The sequence below is a fragment of the Vicugna pacos genome, chromosome 7 (assembly GCF_048564905.1).
Source record: "Vicugna pacos chromosome 7, VicPac4, whole genome shotgun sequence".
Lineage (NCBI taxonomy): Eukaryota > Metazoa > Chordata > Mammalia > Artiodactyla > Camelidae > Vicugna > Vicugna pacos.
Window position 1 is genome coordinate 51,011,252 of NC_132993.1, and position 14,866 is coordinate 51,026,117.

Below are 14,866 nucleotides of genomic sequence, written 5' to 3' on the forward strand. Positions count from 1 at the left end.
AAATTATTACTGAAATAATTATAAAAACATTATTCCAGAATTGAAACCCTTAAGTTTTCAGATTAAATGGTCCATCTAGTAACAAACTATAAAGGAAAAGGAACCTACACCAGGATACTACCTTGAAAATGCAACAACTTTGGGGAAAGGCAAGATACTACAATTTCCAGAGAGCAAAAGTTTATCACAAATAAAAGATGAAGAATCGGAATGGCACTAGATGTTGAAGGCAACAGAGGAAAAACGATTTCCACCTGTAATGGGTGGACACCCAGACAAAGTGTCAATTAAATGTAAAATAAGTTCCAATTGGCCACAAAATCACTGTCTAAATCCGAATCTTGAAACAAATTCCAAAAAGAAGAATGGGGATGAGGAAGAATGGTGGGGTGAGGAGAAAGAAGAGAAGGGGGAGGGGGAAGCGGAAGAGGAGCACAAGTCAAATCTCACTTGACCCACATCTTCAGCACTACTATAAGACAGAGAATACTTTGAACCTCTATTTCCTTTCATATAAAGATGCAAAATTCCAGCAGATGACAGACCTCAGCTTCAACACTGAGAGCGGAGAGGGTGGAGGAGGTGAACCTTTCAACTCTCCAAATAAAAGAAACAAAGGAACCAGAGAACCCAAATAAAACACAGGAAAACATCACCCTTGGAAAGAAAAAACATCCAATGCTAAGGGTTAAAATACTAAACACAGGTCTGGGACTAGATAATTCGCAGCAACAATGACAGGGAAGGGGTTTTAAAACTGAATGAGTTTGAAATTGGCAACTTTGAAGAAACATTGCTTCTAGGAGGAAAGTAGATAAATAGAGAAGAGGACATATCCCCTAGAGATATGGCATTGAAGGGAAAGCAGGAATTGAGACAGACAAATAAACATGCAAACTCTTCTCCTTCATTCACCACCACCAACCTTCACCAAAAAAATAATTCATTAAAGACATGTAACTTTGGTCACTAAAGAGGACTAGGAAATTAGTCAATATAATGGATTAAAAAAAAAAAGACCAACTAATAAAAAGCTATTGTTAAAAAAAAATGAAAATCAAGATACTACATATGATGAAGATTCTCACACACAAACAAGTGCAAGGCATATGAAACTGTACCATAACTCTCAAAGCTGAATTAAATATTGTCAAACATTGAGATATAGATATTTAATTTATAATAAAAAATGCAAAAAGTACAGAAATACAATCAAAAAGGAAGAAATTTTATATAATGAGTTGATAAAACTCAGGAAAGAAAGTACACAGACAAAACATTCCCCAAATGAAGAATAAGTTATAAGATGTCCAAAGGAAAACAGATTCAAATGAAACATTATTAAAGAACATTGAAAATACAGGAAAGAAATCAAGAAAATGAAAGTAAGATGAAGAAATAACTAAAAAGAGTCAGAAAGTAAATGCATAACAGGTAAATAGCCAACAACATATATATATATAATTGGAGTCCCTGAAGAAAAAACAACAGAATAGAACTAATATTTAAACCCGTAATTCAAGAAAACCTAAATCTGTATATTGAAAGAGCCTACTGTACACTAGGAAAATTTTACCCAGAGTGATCAAATTTGAAACACAGCCTTTCAAAATATTGGATATTTGTTTTAAAAAGAAGAAAAAATCTACAGGACCTCAAGGCAAAAAGAACAAATTAGTTATAAGAGTAAAAAACTTAGACTAGCCAAGATTTTCAAGAACATACAAAGAAAGGCAATAGTGGAACAGCATTTTTAAGAAATCCAAAGAAAGAAAGTGAAAACCAAGGATTTTATATCCAGCTCAGCTGAATTTCAAGTATCTAAGCTATAGAAAAACAGTTTTAAAAGTGCAAGTCCTCACAAAATACTGATCCTAAAAGCCTTTTACAAGAAATCTAGAGAATAAGCATCATCCAACAAAGAAATAAGAGGTAAAACATCAAGAAAAAGTACTGATAATGAATGTTTGAGATACTGAATTGGAGATCTATGATGAGATGAAGGTTGGGGATATAGGTGGGAGAATAGTATATAAAAAGCATCTGCTGTGACAAAGCAGAAAGAATCCATCTAGAAAACATGTAGAAAAGAAGAAAGAGAAAGAGGAAGAGAAAAGCAGAATGTAATCATGGACTGTTACATAAATATAGAGGAAAGAGGAAGTCAACAGATGCCATTTGAAACTAACAAACCAGGCACTAAGAGGTTAAATATGAAAGAAATACAAGAGAAAATTTTTCATGAATTTGGGTTAGACAAAGTGTTTTTACACACCAAAAGCATAATTCAAAAATAAATAATTGATAAGTTGGACTTCATCAAAATTTAAACATTAGCTCTGGAAGACTCTGATAAGAGAATGAAAAGATAGGCAACAGAGAGAACATATTTATAAATCACATATCTGAAAAATGACATTTATTATAGAGAGAGTTTAGAGAGAACTCTCAAAACTCAACAATATAAAGAAATAATCCAGTTTAAAATACAGACGAAAGACCTGAATAGACACTTTATCAAACAAGAAATACAGGTGGCAAATAAACACATGAAAGGATGTCCAGCATCACTGGCTGTTGGGGAAATTAAAATTAAAGTTAAATATCAAGCAACTAAAACTCTCATATATTTCTGGTGAATAGTCCAAAGTTATATATCCACTTTGGCAAATGGTTTGAAAGCTTCTTTATTTAACATACACAGGTAGTGCATCCACAGTCCTGCAGATCTGTTTCTTGCTTCAACAATGTTTGGATGGAACATACCAGAGGGCCACCCCTTCTTCTAGCCTCAGAACAAGCTAGAACCTCCTTTCCATTCACAATCTCTGGGACCATCTTCTTGGCCACCCTCTGCCTACAGGACAAGCCAAATACCATTTTAAGCAGTTAGCTCTTTATTGCAGATCCAAAATAAATGAGGTAAACCCTGGACTCCATGGAAGCTGACATGGCTCTGGAGAACCTTTACCAAGCCCTTAGGGATCTGTATGCCCCTGGTTCTGCCCACAGAAACTCCCATCTCTGTGACTTCCTAGAGAGCCTCATCCTAGAAGAACAAGTAAAATTCATCAAGAACATAGACAACCACTTGACCAACTCCACAGGTTGGCCAGCCCAAAGGCTCACCCTCAAGGATGACTAGGGGCCTTCAGAGACTAGTGGCCCTTGAGGGGTCCCTCTGCATCTCACCACATCAGGGCTTCTGCCTGAGCCTTTCCATGAGCCACTAGGCAACTTTTTAAAGACCGTGGAGGCCTCACAAGCCTTGGATCAAAGAGGTTTTTTACAGAAAAAATAAATATACCTAACACATGGCCTAGCAAGAAAAATGTATTTACCCTAGAAAAATGAAAATTTATTTTCACACATACACACAAACCCAGTACAAATGTTTATAACGGCATTATTCATAATCATCAGATAGTAGAAATAACCCAAATATTCTTCAGTGAGTATGTGGATAAAAACATTGTGGCATACCTATGTAATGGAATATAAATCAATAATAAAAAGGATTGAACTACTGATACACACAAAAACATGAAGCACAAATGCATCCTGCTAAGTGAAAGTAGTCAATTTCAAAAGACTATACACTATGTGATACCATTTATTTATACGATAGTCTGGAAAAAGCAAACTGTAGGAAAGAGTTATCTACAAGTAATAGAGTTACCAGGTTCAGTGGTTACTGGGAGTTATAGGCCACGGGAGGAAACAATCACAAAGGAACAATTTGAGGAAATGAAACTATTCTATCTCCTGATAGTAGCAGTAATTACATGAACCTAAAATATGTTAAAACTCACAGAACTCTCCACCAAGAAGTCAATTTGGCTATAGGTAAATTTAAAATAATTTTTAATAGGGAATTGTCCTAGGTTGAAAAACACCTAAAAATACATAACAATTCCAGTGCATGAACCTAGATTGGACATGGCTCCTGCTGTTTTTCTTTTTAACAAAGTATAAGAGGCATTCTTAAAACTGGAAATTTTCATATGAACCTGACACTAATTTTCTCAGGCATGTGAAAGGTACTGCAGTTTCGCTGAAAGTCTTCCTCATTCTTAAGACATGTGTGCTGATATTTTTAGGTGTAAATTTTACATTAAACCCCTTACTTTCAAATGATACAGGAATAAAAGAGATAGAGATATATTTTTGTATGTTCACTTTACATATATATATATATAAACTAGGGAAATGTGTACAACTGTTCATTTTACTATCTTTCCAAATTTTCTGTATTTGACAATTTTATAATAAAACATTGAGAAAAAATGTATCACTAAAGAGTCAAGGGAGAGCTCATTCTGAAAGTATACAAAAATTTATCCACGTAACAAAAAACAACACGAAGTTCTATTTTGTTAATCTTCAATACCTACGTTTTTGAATTTATGTTTATATTACAGGATTGATCTTGTATACTGACAGTAGTATGTAGTGAAATAGTTATGGTAAAAATATACTTTCTAAACTACTTTTTTCCAGGAAGCAATAGAAAGATGCACTCCATCAACTGAGGGAGTAATTCAAACATTAGGAAAATACAGGTCTGGGAAATACTGAACTCCAGGATGGCAGTCAAAAAAGGAATCAGAATTACACAAGGCACAGAATTACACAGGTTAGGCTCCGGGGAGAGATATCTGTATGTAAATGAAACAGAGAATTCCCAGTGTTTCTGGATGTATTGAAAGATGATTTACACAATTGGAAAAAAAAATTGAAAAGTATGCAACAATGAAAAAATTGTAGTTTACTACATGGATTAGCTGTGAGTAGTGTTCATAAAGTCTCGATAATTTAAATCCTGAGAAAGAATCTAAACCAAATTATAAAACAATATTGAAAAGTTAGGAGCATGGAAAACGTGTATGTGTCTGGTGAAAGGGGAGGGAGTTCAATAAATGACGAGAGGTTAATGTTTAAATGACGAGGGATAAATGTTTGTCTTCCCCAGTAGGAAGTCAATAGGCCATGCCTGACATGGAAGACAAGAAGTAGTTATGCATGTTTAGGATGGAGGCTAATAATAAAAGTAGCAACTAAAAGAGCTAATATTGGTAGCAGACTGTATATGGCTTACAGAACTTTGGAATCATCTGTTATGCAGCATTATTGTAGCAAGAGATTATTTGTATGGCATCTAAAGAATAATGTACTAATGGCCTTAACTAAAAAAGATGTGTAATATAAGCATGATGACCAGGTCTACTTCCACTGTAATCAGCTGTGAGTAAGAGGAAATACTTGATGCAACTGCATTGTCAAGTTTGGTCACATTCACTTCTAGAAGCCAATCTCTCAAGCTGCTTTGACTTTTGTGTTTGAATAGTTAAATGAAGATCCAAATGAAGCTGCAAACAGTGATGAAGGAAGCAATGGGGCATGTTAATCCAGTTATTATACATCCAATAAACGCCAATGTTTTCACGCAAATTGGGTATTGTGTTCCAATGCATGAACTCTCAGCTTTTCATTCTGTGATATGCTGGTAGTATAGTACTAATCTGTACTGATCGGTCAAAAAAGAAAGGAAGGAAGGAAGAAAGGAAGGAAGGAAGAAAGAAACACCTTGAGAGGCTTCACAGTAATTCAGACACACCTTAATAGAGTAAATGTCTTTTTTTTTCCCAAATTCTGTAACTTTTTTTTAATGGCGGTACTGGGATTTGAACCCAGGACCTCATGCATGCTAAGCATGCACTCCATCACTGAGCTATACATACCCCTCTCCAATTCTATAACTTTAAAAGAGTTCTAGTTTTTCCTTACTTATGAAGAAAGGATATTCATAGCACCTACTCAGGTTGTTGTAAAGGAAGGTCATGATTTATATGAAATGTTTAGTAAAGTGCTTTGCACTTACTAAACATTGAGGAGATATGACTTGCTGCTGTTATTAAATATATGAAATGTATCTATGTACATATATATGGAATATATGAAAATTGTGGGTAAAGAACTTGAGCCAGGGGGCACATGGGTCCAGTTTATTCCTAGTATCAATCATACAAGTCTGAGGAAGTAAAGATGAGGCTCGTGGTTCCTAGGTACCCACCTCATAGCTCCCCCAGCACTTGACAAAACCTCCTGTCCACTCGACCTGACAGCTGAAGATAGTAACAAGGAAAAGAACGATCACTATAACAACAACTAGCATTTACTGACCTCTTCCTTTTCTGGCAGGCACTTTCTCAAGGGCTAACTAGCCTTAAATCATTTAATTCTCACAACAATCTGATACACAGGAAATCCTTTTTGTATGAAATATCCTCTGACAAATGAAGCAAAGGAAGACAGAAAATTTAAGAGACTTGTACAAAGTTACACTCTCATCATAAGTGGCAGAGCCTAGCTTGAGAATCCGTGTTTCTAACCACAAGACTATTGCCTCATGTGTTAACAATGGTTTCAATTCTACCTTAAGTTCCTTTGTGACAAGAAAATGGATAATGAGAATTTTCTCATCCTTTCCTCTGCCGAACATCCTAAGAATCCTCTAAGTTGGTCTCCTAGGTCAAGGCATTTCCCGTGGTCCCCTGTGATATGGCTCTTGGGCTCCCAGTTTCGTAACATCAGCTTTGTACATGCTGTCCATTTTCACCTTGCTCCAGCTTGGAACTACTTAGTTGGGCATGGTGACTAGAAATCTCCAAGATAAGTAGAGAGTTACTACGCACATCAATTAAGAATATAGATTTAGAGTCAGACAGTCAAGATCAAATCCCAAGCTCTGCTGTTCAATAGCTGTGTCAAATACTTAACCCTCTTGGCCTCACTGTTCTTATCTGTAAAGGAAGGATAAGAAGAACATGTCCCTGATAAGGCTGTTGTGAATATGTAAATGATGGTGGTGATGACGATGATGATGATGATACACATACTGTGCTTACCAGCAGTCTGACAGTGTTCAAGAAACACTAGGATTTTCATCATTAAAATTATCATTTCCTTTCAGTTTCTTGCTATAATTATCTTTCTCTTCATCTAATGTTATTTTAACTGTCTTGTACTACACTGCTTTTAGTACGATAAATTACCTCAAGTTCACCCTTTTCAAAATAAAATAGAATACAAATAATTTAAAATTAGGTACATTAGTTCCTAGTAATAGAAAATATTATGGTTTGGGCAATTAAACATGTAAATATTTATCTATACCCCAGTTGTCCTAATTAGGCCCTGTGAGATAGGGGAAAGTGATTTGGATAATGTGCTATCAGAAGGATATATTTTTTGGAGGGATGAGAGATGTCAAAGGTGAGAAACATAAGAACTCGGTCTTATTTCCATATAGAAACATGAACTGGATGCTCAACAGCTGCAGAGACCTCAGCAAGAGAAGGTCAAATATTTCTGCTATTGGCAAGACTGTCAGTCACTCTCTGCACCTCTTCTTTTTGTGTGCCTCCTCTTCTTATACTATTTTCAGCAGCATTCTCATCTCCTACCCTATGTCCTTTGTTCACCTAAGCTTCTGCTCATTCATAGTTTCTGCCATCTAGCATCTTAGTTTGCACATGGCCATCATAGTCTGACCATTTCTGCTGACTTTAGCTTCAGCTTCCACTGCTAACTGATACCCATCCTGTTTTCCTAATTCAAGCTGCTGACAGAATGGTGCTGATTGACCCAGATCCTCTTTTCATAGCAGAATGTGTCAGTAATAGGTCAGTAACCAGCCTATGTATTGACTATACTGGTAAGTTTCCCGCCTTTGGTCCAATTAGCTGTGTTATAATAGGTGGAATCATACAGTACAGATAATTCAGCCTATTAACACCCCTTCAGCAGAATCCTTAATGTAGTAAGTAATTTCATCATAGGTCCCTGTGAGTGTGGCAAGGTACTGTGTGTTCCCCAAGGACTTGAGATTTTAGAATTGCAGGAAGGGCCAAGGCTATGGTGGTACAGTGTACATAATAATAAAAATACTTTCTAACCCCACTCTCAAGATTACCTTTAAAAATTAATCATTTTACTGTTTCAGTTAGAAAAAAATCACACACCCACTCTTACAGATTTCCTTATTCATCCTCATCAAACAAAATAGCAACTAGAGTGCTAGTCATTACATCTATGTCCAGGAAGTAGGATGGAGGGGGAAAAAAAAAGAGCATGGTCATTCCTTTTAAGGAAGTAGAATACAGTACTACCTCTTACATCTTACGTGCCAGAACTTTGTCATATGACTGCTCAAGGCTACAAGGGAGGCTGAAAAATGTAATCCTTTAGCTAAGTAAATGTATCCTTAAAATGAATTTGAAGTTTTATAATTGAGATGGAGAGGGAAAATGGATGTTTGGGAGATAACCAGTAGTCTCTGTTTACACACTTCCTCTCCAGTGGTGACAACCCAAAGTCTTCCCCAGGTACTGAGTTGAGCTCAAGGTCTAGGATCTCTGGGTGATGCACAGTTTCCTCCATCACGTCAAGATGGTGCTCCCCATAGTCTGGTCACCCATCAACAGAAAAATCCTGCCTCCAACACTGTTGAAACACTCTGGCAGAAATGGAACAGCACAACTACCATAAAACTTACCATTTGGAAACTAGAAGAACAGCAAACACACCACATTCACTGGTCCAGACAATTATAAGATCCCATTGTGCTGAACTGAAAAGTTACCCTGTCCCATCAGTGAAGTTTCTTATTTGGCCCCCTGGAAGCCTCTGGTTCTTTTTTTTGAGGAAACACATCTATTTTCTGTGACCCTGGGCTTCCCCTGAGTTACCCACGTTCACTAACATCTATGGACATACTGAATAAGTACCAGGGAGTATGACCTTCTTGGGGCCCACACCTTTCACAGCCGACTTCCAACTAGGATCCAAGGTTCACCTCTCTTAAAAGGGTGGGGACCACTGACACCATTTGAAAAAATAAGCTTGGATGGGAAAACAAGAATCTTAATCTAGTTCCCATTGCTTATAGAGAGCTCTTGCTGTAAGGGCTAGTGGCACAATTATCTCTTACCAATGGTGGCACTTTGCAACCATCACATACACCTGCTTTAATTTGAGCTACAGATGAGGGGGGCTTTCTCAGACCTTCAGGACCTCAAATTACAGAACTCATAGGCAATTTGTGCTACAGGCTGCTCATGGAAACAAAGAGAAGGGGTGCTCCTCTCTCTGTGTGAAGCCTGGCCTACTCTCAGCTGACCTCTTACTTTCACAGGACTTTACCAAAATTGCAAGAAGTACCCAACACACACCAATATTCTGAGTTTTTCTTACCATTTCCCCTAGTGCTTTAGCTCTAATTCATACGTGGTTCATTTTCCATAGGACAACAGGTAACAGTGTAACACATAGTTCTCACCCCATAATAAGTGTTATTAATCGTCCAGTCTGCAATATCTGGGCTCTCACTACTCAAATACTTCCTCACCACCAAGCCAGCTCACGTTTTCAAGTTCTGTTATCATGCTCTACTTCTGACGCCAAATTCTGTATTAGGTAGGATTCAGTCTGGTTGTGTATCAACAACGAAAAAAGTAAAACCAATATATCAGAGCCTTAAATAAGATAAGGTTTGGTTTTTTCTCTCTCATGTAGGAAAATGTAGGAGGCAACCATGCTAGAGATACTGCTGAACAGAGGGCAAGCATGCTTACCATCCAGTATCCTGAAGATAATAACTCTCTCCCAGAGCAAAGGTCAGGCATTCTTATTACCCACTATAAAGAACTTTGGTTCCTTAACTTTGGGGTTCATCCCCTGTAATGTAACCCATTGCAGGTGCCTTTATCATCAAACCCTCTCCATGTCACCCTATGGGAATTGCAGTTCAAGGAACCAATACAAATGCTCGTGATCTGGTTCCTGCTATTACTGTGAGTAATAAGGCTCCCTCTTCTGATACAGGAGTTCCGAGTCTCCTACCAGCATCCATGGAACTGTGACAGGCTAACTTGTTAGCGCCAACAGGGCAAAATCTCAGATCCTTCACAGCTCTTAAAAGATGAAAGAAATAGTAAATATTAATTCTGTTTCCAGGGTGAAAATGATGCTCAGGGAGGTAATCAGAATCACATAAAATCACACAAGGAGAACACAGCCCACTTCTCACTCCTTGTCCAGATGGTATTACTCCACCCACGGCCACTCCTATGGAACCAGAAGTCTTGGGGAAAGTTGTGGAAAGTGGCTATTTGTCTTAGAAGCAGGGCCAGGATTAGGATAGTGAAATCGTGGCTGGCAGGGTGCAAAACTGAAGGAGGTACTCACTCTAAGGTGCCAAGCTTGCCTTTAACATGAGTCTGAGAGCCAGTGTCTCCTTAAATGCAAAGTGCTGACATCATGAGAGGTGACAAAGGCCAGTCACAGAAGGACAAATACCACAGGCTTCCATTATCTGAAGTGTCTAGAATAGTCACCTCACAGAAGCAGAGAGGAGACTGGTGGTTGCTAGGAGAAGGAAGAACTGGAGAACTGCTGTTCAACGGGTATAACGTGTCAGTTACGCAAGATGGGTAAGTTCCAGACCTCTGCGGTACAACGCCGTGCCTGTAGTTAACATGCAGTCAACACTGGGACTGAAAAATGTCTTGAGGATAGACACCACATTGGGTGTTCATATATACATATACAGTATTTAAGGGATGGCCAGTCCTAGAACTTGAATTACAAATGATAGCTACTAACTTTTCAGTTCTCAAGAAAGACCACTTGGACAGCTATGTGCAAAATGGAAAATAAAGTTACTCTATTTTGAATGAATGGTTCAGACTTTTCCCTTCTAGAGCCATGAAGTAACTGAAATAGGATCTTGATTTTCAGTAATCAAAGGCCTAAGTCTCATTTAATGATGCCTTTCATAAAAGATTTTCTTTCTGACTTTTCCATCCAGTATTTTCAATATATGGGAACGTAAACAACTGTATACTGGCCAACAATTCATCTTTCTGCCAAACGTACATTTAGAGAAATTCGAAGTTGTTTTAACGAGAATGTAAACCATTTGTGTTTTTATATACCAATTTACAATTCCAAATCTATTTTTTTTCAAAGTTAACTTCCTAAAATACTAGAATTTGCACCTGTCATTTTCCATAAAGTTGGTGTTGGGATAACATCATTTTTGAAAAATATGCAACATAACTTTTACTAATTTTTATAGTTTTCAGGATTAGAAATAGATTTAGGAGGGGGGAAAACATATATATATGTGCATATATATATGTGTGTGTATATATGTTATATATATGTATATGTGTGTGTGTATATATATGTGTGTGTATATATATACATATATGTGTGTGTATATATAATATATATATATATATATATATATAAAATGTTTATATATAGAATGCTATGCCCTGGGAGCCTCACTTGCCTTACCTTAATACTGGCCTTCCTTAGAAGTCTCCAAATCCAAAGCCAGCGCTTTTCTTTTCTGACTTCAGATTCATTTTCTTCTCAATCATACATGCCCTTACACCTTCTGATCCCACCAAAATTGTCCTCAGAACTTACACTCTGAAGCAGATTGGAAATGTATTCATACCAGCATCAAATGACTGGTACCAGCTTAACACCATCCTCCCAGGATGGTCAGCATTTCAAAAGTAATCTTTTGCCAAAAGAATGAATACTAAAAGTAGAATCTCAAGTATTCTAACTGGATCTTCACCCTTTAACTGGACTACCTGAGGAAGGATTCCTGCTTGTGAGGGGCACTGATAAAATAATTTTATGACACATAAAAATCAGACCACTCCATATGGTCAGCTTCTTGCCATGTTTATCCCTAAAGTCTACAGTCCAGGATATTCAGGTTACTAATTGCAAATAGAAGTTTTTTTTGAGAAAATCTGTCATTTAATTAATTCCAGAAGCAGAGATGACCTTATTTGTCCCTTTTAAAAATGGAGGAAAGTGAAGGCCAAAAGGCACTTCTATTTCCAGTCATCCTCACTTGGGTGAAGCCACAGGATGAAAAGAAAGACTTCTCCATCAGCTAGATTGTGCAGGGGAGAAGTCAAGTGAAGACAAACCCCCGATTCTCCATCTGCCTGGAAGCCACTGGCATCTTCGTCCAAGGGCTGAACAAACGAGCCTTTGTACACACTCACGATGGGTCCTTTGAAGCTCTGGCATCCTGACTGGCAACTTTTCATATCTGCCCATCTCAGATCATGGGAGGCTGGGAAACAGAGGCGGGAGAACCGAGAGATGTAGGCGGCCATGGACTGGCTCTGAGCCCGCTGGGTAAACATGCTAGCTCCCTTCTCATACAGATAGCTTTCAAAAATGCAAAGGGAGTGTCTAGCTTCATTTGGAATAAAAATGAGGAAATGACTCTCAGCTGTCCACACACAGCAAAACAACCCACCACTACAGAGCAGTCAGAGCCTTCCACCCAAGGTAGCTCAGACGGGATTTCTTCCGTAGGCCAGAAACGTCTGTTCCTTTTCAAGAATGTTTACACTGCTAGGATCTTGAGGATGGGGACATTTTAATGAGAGCCATAGTCTTCACTTTCTGCAAAGAATACACAGTCACCAACTCTCCTTCAGGACAGGAACAGCTTTGCTTTTCTGAATGTTTTTCTTAATCTAATTACATTGATGAGGGCTGTGCAGCATTTTGTTTTGAGTTTAGGATTTTGAGTTTGAAACTCTGAAGTCCAATTTTATTTTCATACCTAACTTCTTGGGTGGGCCTTCACAAGTAATTATTTTCTGTCTTATTTTTCCGAACTATTAAAAGGGCTATAGTGATGGTCATGGGGAGGAGGGAAAATGGGGATATATACCCAGTTTTAAATACTTCGCATTGATTCCAAGACAACAGAGTATTTATCAAGCATCTACCCTCAACTTAGCAGTGGGCTAAGAGGAAAAATATAGGAGAAGAAAAATATAGAGCCCCCATATTCAAGAAATTCATAAAGTAAATGGCATAACGAAACTTAAGCACTTAACATACACACAAGTTAGCAAAGCAGTATCCAGTCAAAAACATAACTGGTTCACATTAACTATAAATACTGTTAAGAGTGTGAAAAGAATGTATCATTACTATGAGCTTATTTGGGATAGGTTTTATAAAACAGAATGGGCTTCAGGTTAATTACCAGACAAAATGTATGTATTGACTTATAAAGAGGAAAGGTAGTTTTTTTTTGTAAGGTAACAATATCTTCTAGACATAAAGTAAGGACCAAATGGTTTCATCATGGTTAGCATCAACGTTGGCCAAAATATGATATGATTCTTAGTAATTCAGAGACATATTAAATTTTTAAAAATACTTATGAAGAGACAATTGGCTGAATTACTAGGGGGATTATAGCAGGATTACCACATGACAAGCGACTTTTTAGGATACTGAGTTATTGTGTCTAGTCCCCAGACTCTTAACTTCACACAGAAGTATTTTTTGCCCTCTGTTCTTCATATTTCTGTCTCATGTTTATCAAATGGCAGCCTAGCTTAAGGAGGTAAAAAACTAAACTTGACCACCCATATGTTCATAGTTTATCCAGTAACAAAGGTCGCTGAAAGTACCTTGACATGAAAGATGCAGCGACAACATATTCTTTCTCCCATTTCCTGCAACTTTGCTAGAAACCAGCACACAGCCTCACTTTGTGCAAATTCATGGCTGGTGATCACAAGTCCTTTTCTTCTACAGTTGCTAGGAGTTGGCCATATTTGCAGTGTTCTCATTCATGTTATTCATGCCACTGTTGTTTTCATCTTCACCATATTAAACACACACACAAGCCAACACACATGGGTAGTCACTTGCCACAAAGAAGTGTATTATGTATTACAAGAGCTCCCAGAGGAAATGAAATGTAATTTAAAAGAAGCATAAAGTTGATTCAATGCTACTGTTGAATTTATTGCTTCAAGATCTATTTTTTTAACATTTTTTATTGAGTTATAGTCATTTTACAATGTTGTGTCAAATTCCAGTGTAGAGCACAATTTTTCTGTTATACATGAACATACATATATTCATTGTCACATTTTTTTTCTGCTGTGAGGTACCACAAGATCTTGCATATATTTCCCTGGGCTATACAGTATAATCTTGTTTATCTATTCTGCATATGTCTGTCAGTATCTACAAAGATCTATTTTTATTTACACTATTCTAATTCCTTCTAGATCCGTGTTATGTGAACCAGGACTTATTTTCAAGACTGGATAAGGCAAAACACAAGCCTAAAGAGAAGTGGCCTGCATTTACACTCACAGATCTGCTAATGACCTACATATCCTGAAGGTCACCCACTATGTGCCCAAGAGATGCAGCTGTAACAAAAGAGGAGAGTTCTCATCAGGCATAGTATGTAAGTTCTACCTACAATTTAGATTTTATTTGTGAGACATCAAATTCAAGACCAGATACTCACTGCAGTGATCAACCTGTAGCTAATTAATTCCACAGAGATACCTGGATACCATTAAAGAGCCTTGCCAACTCCCCTCTGACACCTGTCTTGACAATGACCTCCCCTAATGCTGAAGACAGTAAACCAACTAGTCAGTATAAAAGATAAACTTTATCCACATGATGGTGTTTGTCATGTAGTCAATAAAAATCACATTTTTATAATATTCAATTGTATGCACTATGCCTAAGCAAAAAGATAGAAAATGCGACCCTTAACAGAGGAATTTTGGTGATTTTATTTAATACTGGAGATCTTTGAGTGGTAAAATCTGAGGCGACACATTTTCTTCACTTTTAGAGGATCTTTTTCTACTTTTAATAAGCAAATTTATCATGGGTTAAAAAGAAGGAAAATACAACTTCAAGTTTTCAAAGACTTGAAAAGACATTGCTTCAGATTCACATGAGAGTTATAAATGTTTGCTGACCAGAT

General features: G+C 37.3%; 1 long non-coding RNA gene across 1 annotated transcript in view; it reads left to right on the plus strand.

Moving 5' to 3' along the window:
• The window catches only part of LOC140697419 (uncharacterized), a 58,201-nt gene extending 43,589 nt beyond the window's left edge, over positions 1 to 14,612 (plus strand). The window contains exon 3 of the long non-coding RNA XR_012074447.1: positions 14,145 to 14,612. This is a non-coding gene — a long non-coding RNA (uncharacterized lncRNA). The remainder of the gene's footprint in view (positions 1 to 14,144) is intronic.
• Positions 14,613 to 14,866: the final 254 nt, after the last annotated feature.